The following is a 20703-nucleotide window of genomic DNA, read 5'->3' as shown; positions in this document are numbered from 1 at the left end:
CAGAAAAGGGGGGAAACCCTACCTGAAGCGGTGTGTCACAAGGAAGGAAGGGGGGAACCCTACCAAACAGAAGATAACTCCAGTGGAGTCAGACCTCTGATGTACCGGGTCAGCAAAACGAGGGTCCCTTCAGGGCTAGGAATAAAGCCCCCAGTTGGAGTCGGGAGGACGAATCCCATTTTCAGCGGCGGGCTTTCCAGCAGGCACAAAACCTCATCTTTCAAATCCAGCAAAACTCCTCCTCAGCCCCATGAGCCACACGGGGGATTTCAAAGGCAGCATTTGACCCATGGTCTGGAACAGGAGTATTGCCCAACACAAAAACATTCAGTATTTAGCTGTTCCCTAAATCACAGAGTTTGGTTTCTTGGATTAAGTGTGGAACACAAGGAAATCCACCTTCTCGGCTGAACATGGCAGCCTGACATGAACTGGCCAAAGCTGGGCACTGCGACACGTTTTTTTATAGTTCAGCCGAATATTTTCGCTTATAATTAAACTTTTCAACATGTTTTAATGCAAATGTAACAGATTCTTTTCTCATGACCTGCTGGTTAAAGCCTCGTTTATAATAAATATTTGTAAGTGTCTATAAATACAATATTAATTGCTTAAAACGACACTTTAATGTGGCGCTACGTGTCCAAGGAACTCTGGACTACAAAATGTGGTCTCAGTTTGGGATTCATGAACTCGGAGGCAGTAATGGCAAGCAGTGAGAGTGCTATGAATAATCCTTGCGTCAAGAACCTTTAATAAGAGTTCAGTAAAAGTAGTAAGTAAAGAGGCTACACCAAGGGACAGTATTCCCCTACCTGTAAAGCCATAGAAATGAGTAATGACAGTGATCTGGATGGAGAATTGTACTTGGAGATTCATGGCTTTATATGTCCGTGGCTGGTAGAATTACAAGTCGGGATTCTGGTGACAACGAAAGGAGAAAGAAACCCTCTAAACCAAGAGATTAGCTAACACTCATTTGTTTTCTGTTCACAACGGTGAACCAACACCTTTTGAGGAAAACGGAACAGTTCAAGAATTAAGAGTCTGAATACAAGGGGCCCAGTGGCTTCCTGCTGACATCCCGTCAAACCTGCCCTATATTTTGTCACACCATGGAGCGGCAGGCACGTGCCAACCCCAGCGCAACTACAGTTTAAGCAGGGACTGAGTGAAACACTTGGTGGGTTCCTTGAAAGAAAAAGGAAACTCCAAACATTATTATTACTTCACTTAAATGTGTATATCATCAGTAGCGTTCAAAAGCACTCACCATTTGGCTAAACCCACTTCCCGTGTCACGAGAGCAGACAGTTGGTATTTCAAAAGTAGTTATTAATTGAAACCTATAAAATATAACTATCTAGGAAAAAGCTTCATGTGCAGACAAGAACATCATATCTCAATACCACTAGTTTTCATCAACAAAATATTCTGGAGGCCTTCACCTTACTATTTCACCTCTGGGCTGCTCAAAAGAATTAACCCTATGTACACTGTCTGCCAAAAAGAAACCAAAACCACATTTTCATTTCTTCTGTTCCATCTTAGTTGTAAGTGTTCGGCACAGGCTGTATCCTGGGTCAGAAAGAATTATGGCCACTCGATACTCCTGACAGCTGGAGGAAAGCACCGTGTTTGGACACAAATGGTCCACAACGCACCTGCAAAGGGTGCCAGTGTCAATTACCTGCAAGCCTCTCCAACAGCTTCTGACAGGGCAGCGAGGAAGGACCATATTTAATCTACTTAAACCTAGACCGGACAAAGCGCTAGAGAATATACTGTACAGGGGAAAAAAATCTGCACCGGCAAGGGCAGGGATGAGATGATCTAACGCAGAAGAACTTTCCCATCTCTGATTTTTATGATTCTCGGATCTATGTGCACAAGTAACAGGTCTGAGGAACAACTGTGAACACTTCTTTGGAGTTGTGATGAAGTTCACTGCACAGAAGGTGTACCTATAAACTGACGTTAGGACAAAACAATTAAAGAAAGAATTTTATTGCTCCTATTTGAGAGTCTGGAGGGGTGGGGGGAGTATTTCTGGAAAGGTTCTTCATCCTGAATTAATCTATTTACATATGACATCCTTGGTGGAATAAAATAGGAGAGAACCACACAAAAATCCCAATATTTGGGGTCATTATTTGGGGCCAAACTTTCCAAGCAGGCAGCCAAAATACAATCCATCATCACAACCCATTTGTCTTTAACAAACACATGAAGCCGCAGAGGGGCTTGCTCAGCAGCCTAGTGGAGCACCTGGGGAAGGATGCGAGTTACTGCATTGAAGTCAGTGCAACGACTCACATCTTTGTAAGGTGGTCACAGATCTAAGTAGCTTGTTGAACCAGTGGCCACATACGGCGGCATGGGATTTGCCAAAGTAAATGTGAAAGTTCACGAGATAAACTTGAGAATCTGACTGTTCAGTCATACTTTGCTTCACAGTGTAAGCCAGCCCTTGACTTCGGTGGGCCTTATACCTGAACACAGCCTGACAGCAGCTAAAATTTTGGCTAAACACTTCTTGAAGTCTATTGCGTTGCTGGAAGGCATGGCAATATTATACACAAGCTAGCAATTAGCTTTCGGGGTAACTAGGTCAGTTAAACGCCACTTACTGAGCAATATGATTTTGCACCACATATTTCTGCCTCGCAAAGCTATTACTAGTGACAAGAAACCACATCATTACGTGTGGTCATCTGCAAACCTCAAGGAAGATCTCTGGGAGGAGGAAGCTGCTGTTTAAAGAAGTCTCAATGAGCACATGCTGAGTAATTTCACCCCTTTCATGTACATCACGCCTGCTTTCTGCGGTCAAGAATTCTCTTCTTTACAGTATGCAAAAGGAGTTTGGTTAGTGGCTTGTGTTTGTTGAAGGGATGTGATTTGCATACAAATAGTTGATATTCTGAGGCACTCATATTTAATCAAACTGGGAAAATAAACCAGAGCAAGACACACTTAACTCTATTATCACCATCCCCTTCAGACATATAATGCTACGGTTTGCACACTGGAAGCAGGTAGGGCTCCCATGCCAGGGATGGAGGTGAGGACGCCTGGCTGCCCCCACTCCCTCCACCTCTTCTCCAAAAGCAGCACCAGGACTGCAGACCGGCACCGCTAGAGCGCAAGGTTGTTTCTCACAACACGATTTTCAGGGCAGCACGCACAGAGGGAGACCGGGTAACAGACACACGATTGAAACACCTGCCGCCCTCTCCTCGGTCCCACCGTGGGTGTACGTCAGGTACAAAAAAGTACAAAACCCCACCACATGACAGAGTGGAAATGTATTGCTACACTGAGACAAAACTTTAAAAGCCTATTAATTCTTCCCAATTACTTTGTGAAGTAAAAGAGCATTGGGATTGCCAGAACTGTTGGTGAAAATATTTTCGAATCGCAACAATAAGTGACACAAAGACAAACAAAAGGGAACTTCAATTTTGTGCCCTTCCTGACTCTTTCTTCATCTTCCTTAAGTATGAAATTTAGCTTTGAGATGATTCAGCATATGCAGAAAAAATATTTTAAAAATCCACTAGTTCTTAGCCTTAGTTATCTAATTTTATATAATGCTATTTTAATGTAAACTTTGTCAAGCTAGAGAAAGTATGTTTCAAGAACCAAACTGATTAGAAATTTCACACAGAATCCTCCTTTGCTATCTCCACTTGATATAAATTGTCTTTGTGATACTTCCCCTGAAACCCTGACTAGCTAAAGCAAACTGACTCTGACAGAAGGATTTTTGAAGCTGTTATTTTAATCTTTAGGTTTACATACCTGTCAGAGGATAGCACGTTCATAGCCTTTACTATTGTTCACAGATTCTTTTTTCTAAAGTCTACACATAGGTCTCAAGGGCTCTTGCTCCTCAAGGCAAATTACCTCTGAGTGTTTAGGTTCACCTCCAGCTCCATATTTTTTACTTTTCATATGCCTCTTTCTTTGTGGTTTTCTTCCTCTCTTTTCCTTATTTTCAACTCCTGACCAGGACCCCTAAAGGAAAGAAGAAAGACACTTAGATACCATGGTGATGGGTGACCTTATAAAAACACAGATAAATAGACAGGGGTATTGTAATGTTTCCTTCACACTGTTTGACTCTGCTACAGTTGGGTGAAAACATTTGTTCTACAAATAAAAGAAAACTTTTCAAACATTACTTTGGCCCCAGTCTTGTTCCCAGTGATGTAGCTGAGGATAGGACCCGTGTCCTCATGGGCCCGTCGCCTAGCCAAGAACTGGAGACAAAACTAGTTAATAGAGAGGGGTCAATTACAGCTGATTGATTGATTCTTCCATACAATAGATGATGTGGTGCAAAGATTAGGAGCTTTGATTTAGGCAAATTACTTGGGGTTTTCAAAACTATAACCCTACTACATACTCTCTCCAGACCTTGAGCAGAGGGATATCTTATCATTATAATACATTTCAAAGGATTTTTAGTGCTTTAGTCAGCACTGTTTTGTGAGAGTCAAGAGTTTTCAGAAAACAAAGGAAAAACGCTAAGAATTTGTTTTAAAGAGGTTTTATACTATGTATAAAGTATGTTTAAAAGTTTACTAGTTTAAACTATGTTAAGCAAAGATGTTGAAGTTCAACACCAATTGTAATGATATAAGTAACTTCTGAATTAAGGCTGTAAGACAGTACAGGGACCATAAAGATTATTTAAAAACCCAAAGGTCATTTCTTTCAATTCTGCCAAGAAGCCTTTAAAAATCTTACATATACAAATAACAATGGGTGGTTTGCACAAATGACGATGATTTTTAGCAGGCAATCTTCCTCTTCCTTCTTTTAAAGACCCCATACAAATGAGCAAAACCTGTACAAGTCATTATTTGTCTGGGGCCAAGAACAGGACACCGCAGGTCTCAGGCTTTGGAAAATTCATCTGCATTGCCCACTCAGAGCCTGGAGAGGAAGGCACTGGGGCAGCCAGAACAGGGCACCAAGAGGCACAGTTTGTGACAGCCTAGAGAAGGCAAAAAGGAGGGCAGAAAAAGGCCCAAAAAAAAGAAAAAAAAGAAAAGAAAAGAAAAAAAAAGGTCAAGATAGAGGAGAAGTAGAAGCTGAAGGAAAAGGCCAAGCTCATTTTCTCTGAGAAAAATTCAGATGGTCTAATGCAAAGGGATTGCAGCAGGGCTATTCTGCAACGTCTGGAGGTAAGGAGATGAGCCAAGCAACAGCCTTGTGAAACAGAACTAGAAATTCAACCAGAGACAGCATTGATTTTTTTTTTTTATTTTTTTTTCCTCCTCCCCCTATCCCCCCGGCACAGAAGAAGATATATGTGTTTAGATCAACTCATGCCCTTATTGAGTCTTGAGCAGAGAAGGGCCTGACTCAAGCACTTTTCATGCAGTCTGCAGGATTCCTGTGCGCAGTCTGGGCAGATTACTGGGATAAATTAAGATCAAGCCTCTGCCCTTAACCTATAAGACAATTCACCCCCCATTGTATTAAGTGGGTTAAAAAAAACCCACACACAAAAAAAAACCAACAAAGAAAAAGAAAGATCCAACTGACTTGCAACAAATCTTTCTAACCGCTAGGTTAACACTGTATGTGATGTTTGTATGACAGATCATGACGGGAGGTGACAGACTTTCAGACCTTGGCTGAGAAGTAAGATCAGCTGGAAGTAGATGATTTCTGTCAATAGGTGAGCTTCACGCAGCCAAGAGAGTGATGACCTGAAGCTATGGAGAGATTTTTATTTCCTTCTATTATATCTCTGTCTGTATGTGTTCAGGTGTTGGGTTTTTTTTTTAATCCACAAAGTAGCAGAAATAGACAGCAGTGCTTAAAAGTGTGAATTATAAACACCTTTGATTTGCCAGAGAAGACGGAAAAACTGATTATGTGGAATTTGGACAGTGGAAAAGACAACGGCCCCAGACACGGCGTTCTTCCTGACCTAGCCCTGTCCTCATCTTTCATCTCATACACACTACACCGACCCCTGCCTCCGCTCCACGCACAGTGCCAGTCTCCACCGCCCATTTGTCAAACCCTCCAACAAGCACCTTCTGTGCCATGCCAGCCCCTCGGCACTGGATGAGTTGCCTGTAAAAATCCACAAGGTCAGTGGCTATCATCCTGCTTTACCCCTCCTTAAAAGCAACCCAGGATGCGACCCTTGGGCAGCACGGGGACACGGGCAGAGCAGCTGGGGTGCTAAGGTGGCTGCTGGGGCCACCAGCTGAGCTCTGCTGCCATCCCGTGGGGCTCCCCCCTTGCTCAGTGTCACCAGCGCACACATTGCATCGCTCTGTGAACAGCCCAGGCTGGCTGCGCGCTACCTTTGGGACGTTCCTCAGCTACACGCTTCCCTTTGCCCCAACAGGGCAATTCCTGATCTGTGCACTGGTGCAGAAGCAAAAAGTGAACCGGGGCCGGTACACTGCCCCACTGGCACCCTTGCTATCGTGCCACCACAGACTTGTCCTCTGGAGTCGGTTCCTCCCCCTCTTTTAGGCTGCCACCAGCCTGCTTTTCTCATGGCATCTTCTCAGCTCAACAAACGCGATTTCACCCCAATGAGCAGAGCACGGGAGAGGGGCCTACGCATAACGTCCACTATATGCAAAAACGAGCTTGTCCCCACAAATCCAGCGTATAGCCAATGACTCATCTGGAAGGCTTGGGCTCAACTGATGACACATAAAGACTAAACTGTATTAAGGTTAATGAACTTCAAGATGATGATTTATACTAAAGAGAACGTAACACTTTATGGCAGCTGAGACAATGTTCACTCCTTTTCATTACTTTCCTGAGGACGACCTGCATTAAAAAAAAAATAAAAATTGTCTGACACAAAGAGCTGTTGACAAGCATACAAAATGGAGCATAAATACTACCTACTACCCATAGCTACACCCAGGAGACCTTTGCAGAGTGTATGAATATCCCCTGCTCTTTATTCCCTGCAATAAGCAAAACGTGCTCTCTTAAGCCAGAAGTGCAACTGAACTTGTGGGAAGACACCCTTTGTGTACCTGTTGCCAAAGCCAGAATGTCAGCTTCTTCCACACATCAAATGTGCATCGTTGGTGCTGCTGACTATCCAGAAATACTGTTAAGCCTTCCAAAAAAAAGCGAGAGTTCAGAATTCCCTCTATAGATGCAACATGTTCCAAAAGCTAATTAATTGCTGCTGCTACTTAGTGAAGGGAAGAGCCAAGAGCCATGTGTTTGTGCTATTCATGTTTCTGATAGAAACATCTGATTTTGCTGTTCTTGATGAGAAAATGCTTCGGCAAGGGCATCAGAGCACTTTTCAGCGTGGCTGACAATACGGCTGCCTATCTGTTTGCTATTTTACCTGCTACCTGGTGAAACCCAGGCATACGTTCTGCGTGGAGCTACTCGAGCCCTGCCTGCCTGTACAGCCCTTTCTTAATGATTATATTTTGAATGCCTTCTCACACCTTTTTGTGTGTGTTTGAGAGGAGCATTAAAACAAATATGTCTTCTGTGGGGAATATATCTGCAGATACTGAATTGAAGGCTGCTCAAAAAAAACACATCAAACCCCCACCCCACACAGATTGTACCTGTGTAAGAAATAAGCACAACAGAAACACGTGCCGCCAGACTTTCCCATCACGCACCCCACGGTCACAGCCCCCAAACACCAGTTCTGATCTGGTGCCACACCACTCCTCTGACATGAAAACTGCCTCCTTTTTCCTGGTTAGTGTTCAAGAACTGCAGCACTAATTCCTCCTGGTTGCAGTGCCAATAATTGTACTGGAACTAGTCCATGGAATGAAGTGAATCCCATCTATTTATTATTTTTTTTAAGCATCAAAATCCTAACATTGATCTTTTGAAATATCAGCCGGGGTTTCCAGAAGATGAATAGCTATCTTCAGGCAGTGTTGGTCCAGCAGATCTCTGACCTTTGGACTCGCTTCCCCCACAGCAGGGACAACCAAGGGCATCCACTAAGGGCAACAGCCGATGATTCAGGATGTCCTCTAGCAGTGATCTTACACTCTGTAAACAAATGACATTATTAACATGCCCAGTAGAGGCTTGGTTTTGGCTCGTCCTCTTTCTTATTTGAATTAATTTCCAAATAAGACCATTTATGACCTTTATCTGAAGCAGCATTATGCAAGCCAACACTTGCGCAGGCCAGCATCTGTATTCCAGGGTAGAAGACACCAGAAGCTAAAAGGAAGAAAGTGGGTTTCTGCTCCAAAACAAAGTGAAACCAGGAAATGCCTTTAGACAAATAAATCACAATTTCAAGTCAACTGCATTAAGGGAAGGGAGGAGTTTCCACGGCAGAGGAAGAGCCAGAAAAACTCTAGAGCTGGCTTACCCGGAGCAGGTTTCTACCCCTGCTGCTTCTGGTGACACCAAGATGCAAATGAAACAGCAGTTGTAACACAGGCTGGAAAGACGCTGCAGAGCTGACTCCAAACAGCAAGCGACTGTCACAAAAGTGACTGTCAGCTGAGTCAAGACTTTTTGGCTTGTTTGCACTGCTGCGATTCCCTTTTCCTCTGCCCAACAGTGAACCAGGACACAGGGAGACAAGGAAAACCATTCTGCACAGGACATCAACACCCCGGTCACCCCAAACTTTTCTAAAACACTGAACTGAATAACAAAAGCAATGGAACTGCAATACTAGATAAGGGCAGCAGTCCATTCCAGCAAGTCTCCTGAGGCCAGAACCAGGCTTCAAAGTGCAACTCTGCTGCCTGCAGTTATGGGCTATTTGTCCCTCTCAACCCCCCAACACCCAGCGACTGACGGCTGGATGCAGAGCTTTTCTAATGACCTTGACGTTGCTCTTCCTGCTGTAGCATGGACTACTGCTATAAATTTGGTTATCTCTCTCTAAAATTTGATTTGTTCTCAGTTGAACAGAAGCATAGAATTTCCCAGCTGAGTTACACATTACGGGAAAAAGTGTTCCCTTTTGGGTTTTTCAGCCTGCCATATTTCAGTTCGCTTGACTCTCCACTTGTTTTGTGCTGCCTTCACATCCCTTCTTACTTGCTCCATTCTGAGGAAAAAACATTTCATCCTTTTCCATGGACCATTAATTATTCTCTGTACTCTAACCAGAAACCACTGTAACTCCCCAGCATCCTCACGGAGCCGGAGCGTTCCCCATTACCTATAACAATGCAATCTGTGGGTCCCTGAAACTCTGATTTATGTATTTTTGTGTAACTTATTTCTTCCATACCGAACAGGGTCTCGTGTTAGTCGGACTCAGCATCACACAGTTCCTTTTCTCATCCCAATATCTGGATGCCCAACTAGATTCTAATGGAAAAGGCACGGTTTTCACAGGAAAAATCCCGTTCACTTTCTAAAAGGCCTCAGTGGTAGGTATTGCTCAGACACCTTGTCAACTAACCCTCTTTAAACAGAAATACTACAGTATTTCAAAGGCATTTATGGGATGTCTGAGCTTCCAAACGCTGTTGGAGCACATCCATAGGTGTTTTATTAGAACAGACACAGAATCTGGCAAGATCAAGCCCTGAATGGACAGAAACAGAAGCCCACAGATGGAATCACAGAATAATTATAAAATCTCAGTGAAAAAAAGTTGTTTTTTTTCCTGTGAGGACTTTTATTCTTAAGTATGAGAAAAAAAAAAACTTAGAAAATAGACACCTAGTAATAAACGATAAAAATTACCTTTTTCCCCACTTGATGCTGGCACTATCTGGCTCTTTGCTGATAGAGAGTTTTGCTCCACAGGAGAACAAAGGAATGTCTGGGGGAAAAAAAAAATTACCAGCAGTACGCTAAGGCAGTAAAAGGAAATACTGAAATTACAGCCTGTGTGTGATACTTTCTGCCCACATGTGTCACTGAAACAAACAGGACTCAAGTGATGATAAGACGCTTGTCCACAATGAATTGAATAGTAGGTGGAATAAAATAAATCCTTTGAGGTAGGACATAAACCATGGGAGGATCAGTTGAGAGTTAAGCAGATTTGTCCCCATGGCCAACGGCGGGAGGGGCAGAGCCCTGAAAGCCTCCGTCTGTGTCTGTGGCATCTGGTGCATGCTATACCCTTGGCTTTTCTGAGAGCACCTGCAGACCTTGTTGGTCTGGGGTGACGGTGCTCGGAGTTTCCCCGAAATCAGGCCAGAGGTGTTCCATGAGGGAGCCCTGAATCACTGAATCAACTTCTGTAATGTTATTTTAACCAAAAGACAATGTGAGGGTGAGGTGTGTGCTTGGGGGTGGGGTGGGGGTGGGGGTGTGTGCAGGGAGGGGAAAGGGAGAGGAAAAAAACCCACCCATTTTTAACTAGAAGCCCTGTCTGTACCTTTTCACTTAGTGACTTAAATACACAGATGACTATAGTTGAGGGATATTAAATGTGAATCCTACACAGTACATTTTTAGGAGATATAAAAATCCAACATACTGTAAAATTTATAGCTTCCTCTCCCTCCCAAAAAAGGAAAAGAAAAAATCTATTGGTAGAACATATAAATTTTGCTGAGGCTCTAAAAGGTGTCATAAAACCTCCCTGCCACAGATACAGTTGGCGTTACAGTAGGTATTTCTATAACGCAGATTTGTAATAATTCGGGGTTTGTACATCGGGTGGTAATACTGCGGTGCTTTAGGCAATATGCCTATAATGTCCAACACAACAGAATGCCTGTTGGGTCTCATTTCGTGTATATAAATTATATATAATCTGAACAAACACGAATGGTGGGACCCATATATAAACAGTCTTAATATTTCAACACCTACGTTTCTTTATGAACCTGGGTGGTTAGAAAGGTGGTTGCAAACGATTATTTCTTTACCAAGTTCACATGGAGTAGTTTGCTCAGTTTAATAATAGTCTATCTTGTTCAGGCTGAACAAACTGGTCCCTGTGGGGAAAAAAAAAAAAAAAAAAGGCGGGGGGGAGTAATAAATCAATAGCCCAGATGTAATCTTAGGTGTCTAGAATGCAGAGAGGGATTTTGGAGCATAATGGCACTGGTTGTCTATTGTCATTCAGACATGAGCTGCATCAGAAAAGGGCTTGTGGGAACCTGATAAGAGTTGGTCAAAAGTGGGCCATAAATCAAATGCAGGCAGTATTCTGCTGATTTCACACACAGGCTCACTGGGAGGAAAAAAAAAAAAAAAGAAGAAAAAAAAAGAAAAAAGATAGAAAAGAAAAGGTGATGGATCTGCAATTTACTGCTTATCACATCTGCTAGAAGTTTCATAATACAAAAGCCTGACCTTCAATGAATAAACACCCTAGTTGACTACCTGTTTCTGCCTGGAAAATATGGCACTCGAGTCTCCTAGAGCTCAGAAATGCAGCTACGGAAATGATGTGACATCTTCAGGTTTAACAAGCTTCTTTTTGTTGCTAGCAGTTGAGTAGCTGTCACTTTAGTTAGTAGTAGCCACTTTAACTTCAGATGCACAGTGTTTATTGAAAGGAACTAGGTACTTATTCAAAGACACTAATAGCCTATAGGGAAAAAATAGTTCATAGCACAAGGATTATGGAAAGAGCAATGTGCATGGCTCTTTCAGTTACGTTTCTGTTCTGCTTCTGCCTAAAGAGAAAATAAAAACTAGCAGTGACAATACACTCAGAGAGAGGTGTCCATCCTGCAAGACAGGTGCCTCTGCTGGGATCCTAGCCACATCAGCATCCACAGGTGACTGGTGCTACTCATTTACTTTGTAAAGGTCATTTGTCAATTTTAACCTTGATTCAGACTCATATTTCAAAGCTCTGGCAACAGCAATTTCTTTAAAATATTGCATATTCATTATTTCAAGACCAAACACTTTAAACTATTTTTCTTTCCAATTTTCACATAGATTGCTAGATCAATGCAATTATTATCTGATGTTTAATCTGTTTACAGCTATACCTTCCTAAGGACTTACTGTAGTTAATACCTATAGCTCAAATTAAGCTCCTGTAGGGACTGCATTACTGTATTGCAGGAAAGATCCTAATTATGTGAGTTGGCAAGCTACCCCTTAGCAACTCCACCAGCCTCACAGATGTTAGCCCATAGAAGATAAATCCATTCTCCACCCCAGCATCACATAAAGGGAAAAAGAGCATGAAATTAAAAGAAACCCCCAAAATTAACAGAAGCCTTTCCCAATGTGCTTGTACCTCATCTTGCCTGCACTGGTCCATCAGATGCCCAGACCCCTGGAGTAAAGGCTGTCTTGGTGGGAGACATTTTCTGCAGCACAGGGTCAATCACTGCTTGAGAACACCAAACCGAACACCAAAAAGATGGTGTAAACTAGTTTGAAATGTTTATTGCCTGGATCTTGTTATGGCAACTTTATTGTTCTCTGGAAGAAATCTGCCCTTGCAGGGGTTCAGCACCCAACCAGTCGGTGCACAGGTAAACACGGAAAGAGGGAGAAGTGGGGCAGCCGGTAGATCACTCCCGCGTAGACCCTTTGCAAGTTAAACTACGCCCCCCCCCCCTCCAACCAGCACAGGGCATGCACAAGGCAGTCCCGGCACAGCTGCCCTGCCTCCCCCCCCACCCCCCCCCGCCCCAGCAGAAGGGACTTCGCTGCCCCCAGACCGCCCACCCAAACAAGCCTCACTTGGCCTTGCTCAGCAGCAGTGACTTTGGTACATTATCATGTCTAACAGCAGCTGTTAGCGAGAAGACAAGCAAGGTAGCAGCCTATTTAGAAACCATTCCTTGCAACCTGGAAGCAGAATTAATGAAAACATCTCGGATTTTGAACCTCGTGCAAGTTCTCTGCATGCTTGCTGGTCTACTTGCCACTGCTGTGCAGGCTTCGCTGTCGGAGAGGACAACAGTTATCAATCATGTCAGAGCACTTTAACAAGGCTAGCAAGCTACAAATACTTTGCAGAATTTATGTCACTGGGGAAGAGTCATTAATTTGGATTTCCAGCTTCCTGCTCAGGCAAAATTAAAAAACAAAATATTGAATATAGAGTCGTTTGATTTAACGCACACAAATAGGTAATTGAGTATGTATCTGCTGACCTTCCCTAAGAGGAAGGGCATAAATATTCCAGCTTGGTTTTACAAACCAAACAAACTCTTATAATAAGAAAAAAGCAATTTAATTATTTTATATATATATTTGTTCACCTTGGTTTGCTAGGAGAGAGATTGATTCCTTAGTTAAAAATTATGTTTGGAAGGGGGAAAGGACTTTAATTTGTATAAAGTGCATTCCGGGAATTAACATTCTCCCTGTTTGAAGGAGAAAAACCATACCATTAGATTTCATTGGTACTAAAAGAAAAAGGTTGTAGGGTTATTTTGCTTTGGGTTTTTTTTAATTATTATTTTTTGGGGGGTGGGAGGGGGTGTTAATCAAGGTTGCTGGGGGGGCGGGGAGGGAGGGCAGGGTGTTATACTTTGCAGTGCTTTACCATGCACGTGTGCAGCCTTGTTTGTCTTTGTGTTTTCCGTGTACGTGGATGCACATGAATAGGTCTACAGCTTTATTCTGATAGCCTAGCGGTAGCAATAGCAAGACTTTGCTAGTATCACTCTAACACTCCTAATTGCACATTAAAATTAGCAAATTGAGTCATTCTCTTCCATGCACAGACTGTAAATTACTAACCTTCACAAATGCAAAATATTACTTCCAAGCCTCTTAAGTCCTGTGTTATTCCGAACACAGACCTTCCCCAACAGCTTCCTCTCCTGTCTTCTGACATGGCCACCACTTCTCCCCCCCCCCGGTGTAGTATCTCAGCTGAATACTCTCAGGGCAACTCCACAGATTCCTTCATCCTTCTGAACCAGCTCCAGCACGGTTTGGTCCAGCTTGCTGCTGCTTCTACAAACCCTGCCTTCAGAAAGCTACCCGGTAAATTGCAGGGCCTCCTACACAGGGCTGCTCAAGGACTTCACCCGCTTCCAAGCCCTAGTAGTCAGAGGGACTGGCTGAAAAACTCCTTTCCCAAAACAACCAGGATATGCTAATTTCGGTAATTCCCTGGCAACTTCAGCTGGGCTCCCTTTTTTCCCCCCTGCTAGAACAAGATCTTGACTGCATTTTACTATTCAGCAGCTTGCACTGAATGAAAAGAAAATAAAAATCTACAAACCATATGGAGGAAACACGGATTAATCTGTGTAGGAAGCTCACGTTATGTGTACGTGCCTATTAGAAAAAGGCTGAATTAGAAACACTGCTTAGGCAAAACAGCTGACTCACGTTGCTGCAGACCGAATCGAGTCAAAAGTACTTTGGGGCTAATGGAAATATGTCGTTCTCCCAGTCCTAAGCCAAGAAATATTTATGTAATATCGCAAGCTTGTGTCCTGTATAAAAACCTCAGTTGAAAGTTAATTGCTCTGAATCTCTCTGAGGCTTTGGGTTGGCCCGGCAATCCTACCTTATAGAAATTCAACAGATGTCCCTATACGGAGCTCTCGGGGCTCACGCTATGCCCTTACATCTGAGAGTCCACTCAGAGGCAAAATAAGGGGAAAGAGTGATCAAGAGGTGGAACAACTGTGAAAGGCACAGCAGCTCACAAAAGGAAGCTTAAAGAGAGCTCTTCCCAGGAGGAAGGAAAGGATAATTAGAGTTTAGTGAGAGTCTTTCTCTTCCCTTTCAATGCAACTCATAAGGGATATGTGTTGATTATCAAATAAAAGAGGATAATGCATTGCTGAGAGACTGTACTGTGCAAATATTCATTTGAAAATGTTTACACTACAAATTTAGCTCATTTCCTGCATATCTATGCACAGATGGTAATTTCCTTGAATTCGAAACTGATTGAGAAGGGGGAGAAAATGCTCACAGACATGCTAGCAAACTCAAAGGGATCTCTACCTAGCAGCAGCCCAAACATTTTGTTTTCTGAATCCCGTCCCCTCCTTTTTCTCCAACTTTCATTCTGTAAAATGATAATCACCTTTGCACACTTCAAGGTTTATAATGGCCATGCAAAAATCCAAGCAATTACAAAATATTTGCTAGCAAAGAATGCTAAAGCAAATTTGATACATTAAGAAGTTACGAAAAATTGAACACTTTTCTTGTAATCCTAAGAATTAAAGCCTGCTTCTAATTATACATTATTTTAATTAGTTACAAATTCCAATGAAAGCCACCCAGCACACTCACACCTTCTATTTTTCTCCATATCATCTTGAGCCCCACATCACTGGAGAGATGTGCATGGGAAATGTAAACCGTTGGATACTTTTCCTAGCAAAGTCAGACACATACTGTAAACAGATTACTTTTACCCAGTTACTAATTTAAGACTAATTTGTTTATGTTTTAATTCTTCCATAATTTGTTCTTCCTGTAGAAGAAGTATGATCCAATCACGCAGTCAAGACCTATAGTCTAATACACAAACAAAAATGACAGAGGGGTCACAGTTGCTCCACCAGCCCCAAGTGCTATCCCCCTTTCTCCGTCCAAATTACTAGATTATTAAAAAAAAATAAAAATATTCTAACATTTAGTGTAAATAATAGATCTATTTTATGTCTGGACAACTGCTTCCTGAGAGTGCAGGTGCAGAACACACTTTCAAGCTCTTCTTCATGACAATAAGACTTTTGCAGAGGGTACTGAAGGTTATAACTACACAGAAGAAACATTACTCCAGAGGATGAGAATTTAGAGCTAACATCAGGGGAGTTGTCAACAACGTTGACAGTAAAGCTTAGTTCTGGTATATTTTAACTTCAATCATTCCGATTTCTTCCATGCCCATTAATAAAAAGTCAAGTGTATTGCAGAGCGCAGTAAGAATGGGTACCAGTGTGGTAGGCGAGGTCTTGTCATGGTCGGAAAAGGGTCTTTTCCCAGCTTTACCGAACTGTAATTTGCACTCTGCACTCCTTAAGTATCCCGTGCTCATTTCAGATCCTCCACTGAAAGCACATGGAAGTAAAATAATATTATTGCTGAGTTAGGACAAACAGCCTTACCAGCGGGACAGTGTGCTTTGGAGGTCTACACCATAATGCTTTGAAAGTCCTCTTGAAGACTTCAAGGAATAAAATTTGTGCAGAAAGACGTTACTTGAGGAGCAGCCCTCATTTCCACCATGTAAAACATTTCACAGCTTGTCTCATTATAGCATTTGTAAAAACACTGTCTGAGAGCAGTGGTGCATAAATGAATTATTTAAGTTTTGCAGCAAATCACCCTGATCTTGTGTGCAGTTTCTTAATGCACTTTAAGTGAGCCCTGGGAGGCAAATCACAGCAGACAAGGGGTGTAATGTAAACCAAGTTTTATTAGCCACAAAAAGCCACACTACAACATTTATTAAGTATCAAAGACAGTGCATTTAAATAAGTTTGATTTGGTAAATAATAGCCAACATTGTGTCTATCTTCCCCAGTTCCAAAGGCGCTTTTTCGTTTTGTTTTGTTTTGTTTACGAAGAAAATCAAAACCAAAAATAGCTGTTTATTTTCTTCTCAGTTCTGCTAATATAACGCGTCCTTTCTACTTTGGAAATAGCAATTTTCAACAAATTACCATGTGTCACAAACAGTCTGCAGCTCTCTAGCCTTAATACTTTGCAGAAAAGTAAAAGTGCATTAGTATGTTATCATTCACTCCTTATCAGTGCGAGCTCTGCGGTCCCTGCTGCCCTTAGCAGCCGGGAAGCACGCACCGCCCACAGCTCCCTGCCTTGCCCTCCACAAATGGGCCCCAAACACCCTCCTAATATTTTCCTATTTTAGGCAGCTGCCTCTTGTACTGCTAACACGGAGCAGACCTTCAAAACCCAAACTGTTTTTGCCAGAGCTCCATTTTCAATATGGTACGCAATTTAAAAGGCGGCTCAGCAAAGCCTTCTTCCCTACCTCTGCCCTCTTCCTGCCTCGTTAATTGAATCTCCAGAAAAACCTAAGCACTGCCTCACACGCCATACATTTATGACACAAATCATCTTTTATCTTTGGCCAAGGAGATAAGTCCAAGCCCAGACAGACAATAACAATAAAAAGAAATTAAATATACCAAAGTACTCAATGGGCAGACACTCACTGATAAATATTTAATGCTCTGATAGAGCAATTTGGGTATTTGTAAAATGCAGCTGGTTTTCCTTTGTGTGAGCATCTCCCTTGCTCTCTCCAGCTTTAGTCTGCTAGGAAAAAAAACAAATAATTGTTAACTTCTCCATGAATGCTGAATGAAGAGGTAGCGCTTAAAACTACCTATCCAAAGCCACACAGGCTTGTAGCACTAAAGTCCAAGTCCCCCATCCTTCCCATCGGAGGAACGAGCACAATTAGCGATTCAGGACTCCTCCATCACATGGGATATGATGGTGCTACAAACACCAACAAACAAGCCACCCAAACGAGCCAAGAGTTGTCTTTGTTGCCCTGAAAAGTTACAGAAGCTCCCTGCTACTACTCGCTCTCCAGACTATTGAATCCCGGTCTCGTTTCTCAGAAATCACTGGTTTATTTTATTTTCTTCTACAATGCTGAGAAAGCGGCCAGCTGAAGATCTACTGCCCGAGGATGAGGGAAAAACCAGCAACGTTACGCACAGGGCCCTGATGAGCCCCGAGTCCTGTGGTGACGCCGAATCTTCTAGCTGGTGGGACACAGAGCCTCCTCCACATGTGCAGAAATGTGCTCGTGCAAATAAAAGGCTTTTCTCTCTCAGTGGTTTAGTTGAGCATTTCTCGCTGATTGAAGTTCTGAGCTCCAGAGTCCACTAATATTTGCCATCCCAGCTCTTTCTGCCCTCACCATGGTTTAGCAGCAGAAACAACCATGCTGGTTCTTTGAACAGAAGTAGCAGAATTTAGCCTAAAATTCTGTATTTTTTTCCCCCACCCCCTTCCTCCTTCCTTTTCTTACTAGAAGAATCCATTACATTACTCTCCTTTTTCTGTGAAGGTCTTATGAGCTGCTGCATAAACAGGATAACCAGACTGATACTCTTAAACTGAAAAAAGCAATAACCTTTTTTTCTAACTGGAAACTTTCTACCATTTTTCTCTTTAGGTATTTACATTTTCCAAAGCAAAAGGGAAAAACTCTTTCCAATTTTTCAGTGACTTGCTTGTGGGGTTTTTTTTCCCCACCTTGCCTTTTTTTTTCTTTAAAGTGATCCAGTTGTGAAACAAGGTAACTCTTTTTTTCAGAAAATATTAACTATTTCTGTGTGACTGAATTGATTGTATCTGAACTGGGGTCACTAGACAAAGATTTAATAAAATTACGCAGTATGGAGTAAAAGTAGCAGATAAGTAGACCTCTGCAGCAGGATGCAACAGATGTTTCAGCAGAATGAGCAAGTTTCACTTACAGTCCAGATGTGTAATATATACAGAAAGAGGAATGGGAACCCAAAGGAAAAATGATGCCACTTATAGCTGTCCATGAAGAGATTATTTTCCTATAGAAAGGAGCAATCAAACAGTTGTCCAACTACTTAAAACAAGAGATGTTCATCTCTCAGCCATCCACATTTGAAGAGGTGCTGCTGAAACTGGCCTGGGAATCCAACAGCTTTACAGGGCTTTCCACTATAAAACAAGCTATTGCTTTCCATACCTCATTCCCACCAAAAAAACTACACTGAACCAACCACACCACTGCTGATGCATGGACACAACGGGTAAATACAGAAAATAACATTTTTCCCCATCTGGGTTTTCGATTCCTCTGCAGCTATATTCTTACTCGCTATGTTAAGAACTGCTCCTCCCAAATACAAGGGGTACAATATTTAATGCTCAAATATTAAATATTTCAAAGTTCAGAAGAAAAGTTCATTACCAAAGGAAAGTATAAACAAGGAGATGATAAAACGATCATCATAAAATATGGTAATAATCCCTTCAATGGTGTATCTTGCTGTTGTAATTAACTAGTAATACATTCCTCCCATGTTTCATAGAGAGTTTTACTGCCTTAATATATAACTGGAGCTCTTTAGCAGAATCAGCATAACTCAATCATCATTTTCCTTTTCCATCTAGCATGACCAAGATTCATATCTACACAGAAGTATTTTTAGCTCCTCTCTTACAAATCCATCATGCTTTGATCAGTTGTCAAGAGAATATTCATATTAGACCACCATATTCAAGACTTAACTGCTGTGCCGTTTTATCGCACATGCTTCCTCACAGGCAGCCCCGACAGCGCATCGAGGCAAGTCTGATAGTTAAGGCTGTGTCGTATCTTCTAAGCAACTATTAGACTGCACCGAAGCTGTGTTTTACACGCAATTTTACAAGCCTCTCCCTTGCTCCACTGTTGTTTGTAGAAAATCTGATAACTGGTATTGATTGACAGTTTTTTTTAAGTGAGCATGAGTAATCATGTCAGATTGAGTTACACTTTCTAAATATTACTAAAAATATTCTATTATCCTGATTATTGATCAGGGGAATGTGTTTGGTTTATAAATTTAAGTTTCTGCAACAGAGACTGTTCAGGAAGGCCCATCATCAGCAACTTCACAGCCCCTGGTCAAGAACGTCTTGAATGTTTTTGGGTCCCCCCTGCCAAAAGAAAATACATGTTACTTAACTCTTTAGGAAAATTTCATTTCTTCAAGTGCAAATCAGTTCCCAGTGAAATTCTTCTCAGGGAGAAAGGAAAGTCAGGTCTGGAAGGCTAAACTGCTCCAAGACATGTTCCTAGTGATTTTAGTAGCCTTGATTTTCCAGCACTCAGCTGGAAGACATCTCGGCAGGCCCATAAGCAGAAAACTCTGGTAAGGTTTTGAAACCCAGCTCCTTTAAGATATTTTCATGTAAACTCCTAAAACTCAGAGCAGCAAAATTAACTACTCACAAGTGAAAATTACAGACAGACATCCTGCGAACTTGCTTAGTTTTACCACAAATGGTGCTGGGTAAGCGATGGTAAGATCTGGACTTGGCCTCAAAACTGGCTGCATTTTGTTATTACCCAAGCCCCAAAATCCATTATTGCGATGCTGGCCTTGCATAGGACTTGCTCATAAGGAACTTCATCTCCTTGCAGTACCCCAAATGAAATCTGTTTGGTCCTGTACATACTCGGTGATCCCTTTTGGTGCAGTCTTACACACATGCCAAAGTCAGAATTTTAGCCGTCTGCTGTTTCTGCAAGCGCAGGGAATACACACAGCACCCGTAGAGCACATCAGCTGACATTTGCAATTTTAAAACATGGCTTTCAGACAATTACAATTACTTGGAAGGAAATTCTTCAAATTGGGCTTTTTGTTTTAAATTCAGATTTGGTGGAGCTGGTGTTTTGATTTGGGGGGTTGTTGGGTTTGTGTTCAGAAAGATACTGAGGTGGAAGCCGGGAACTGTCCTGTGAACTGGCTGGATCACCACACCAAGTATAAATGAATGAGAACTGGGGCTACAGGCATCCCAAAATAAATGCACAGCTCTCCACATTATTTTGCTTTTCTCAAGCTTAAAAATATTCTTCCAACCACTTAACTGTTTCATGCTTTGAAATAAAAGCTTGAAATTTGTCAGCAGCTGCTCTGGCATTAGATAAATGCCTTTTGGTACTTCATAAAAAGTTACCTAAAGTTGGTCAACTTATAAGCCTTTAGGGAAGAATAATAAAATCAGTTCACACCTAATCAGAAAATATTTCTTTGACTTTAGCAGCTGAATTCTCTCCTGCCTGCATCTCCAGTGGGTCGGCTTCTGTCT

At 42.1% G+C, this 20703-nt stretch overlaps 1 long non-coding RNA gene across 1 annotated transcript in view; it reads right to left on the bottom strand.

Moving 5' to 3' along the window:
* LOC129736373 (uncharacterized) overlaps positions 1-20703 on the bottom strand; it is a 199365-nt gene that overhangs the window by 51827 nt on the left and 126835 nt on the right. Inside the window, exon 4 of the long non-coding RNA XR_008732871.1 lies at positions 3910-4020. This is a non-coding gene — a long non-coding RNA (uncharacterized LOC129736373). The remainder of the gene's footprint in view (positions 1-3909; positions 4021-20703) is intronic.

This window comes from Falco cherrug, chromosome 6, assembly GCF_023634085.1.
Source record: "Falco cherrug isolate bFalChe1 chromosome 6, bFalChe1.pri, whole genome shotgun sequence".
NCBI lineage: Eukaryota > Metazoa > Chordata > Aves > Falconiformes > Falconidae > Falco > Falco cherrug.
This window is presented reverse-complemented; position numbering and strand designations above follow the sequence as displayed.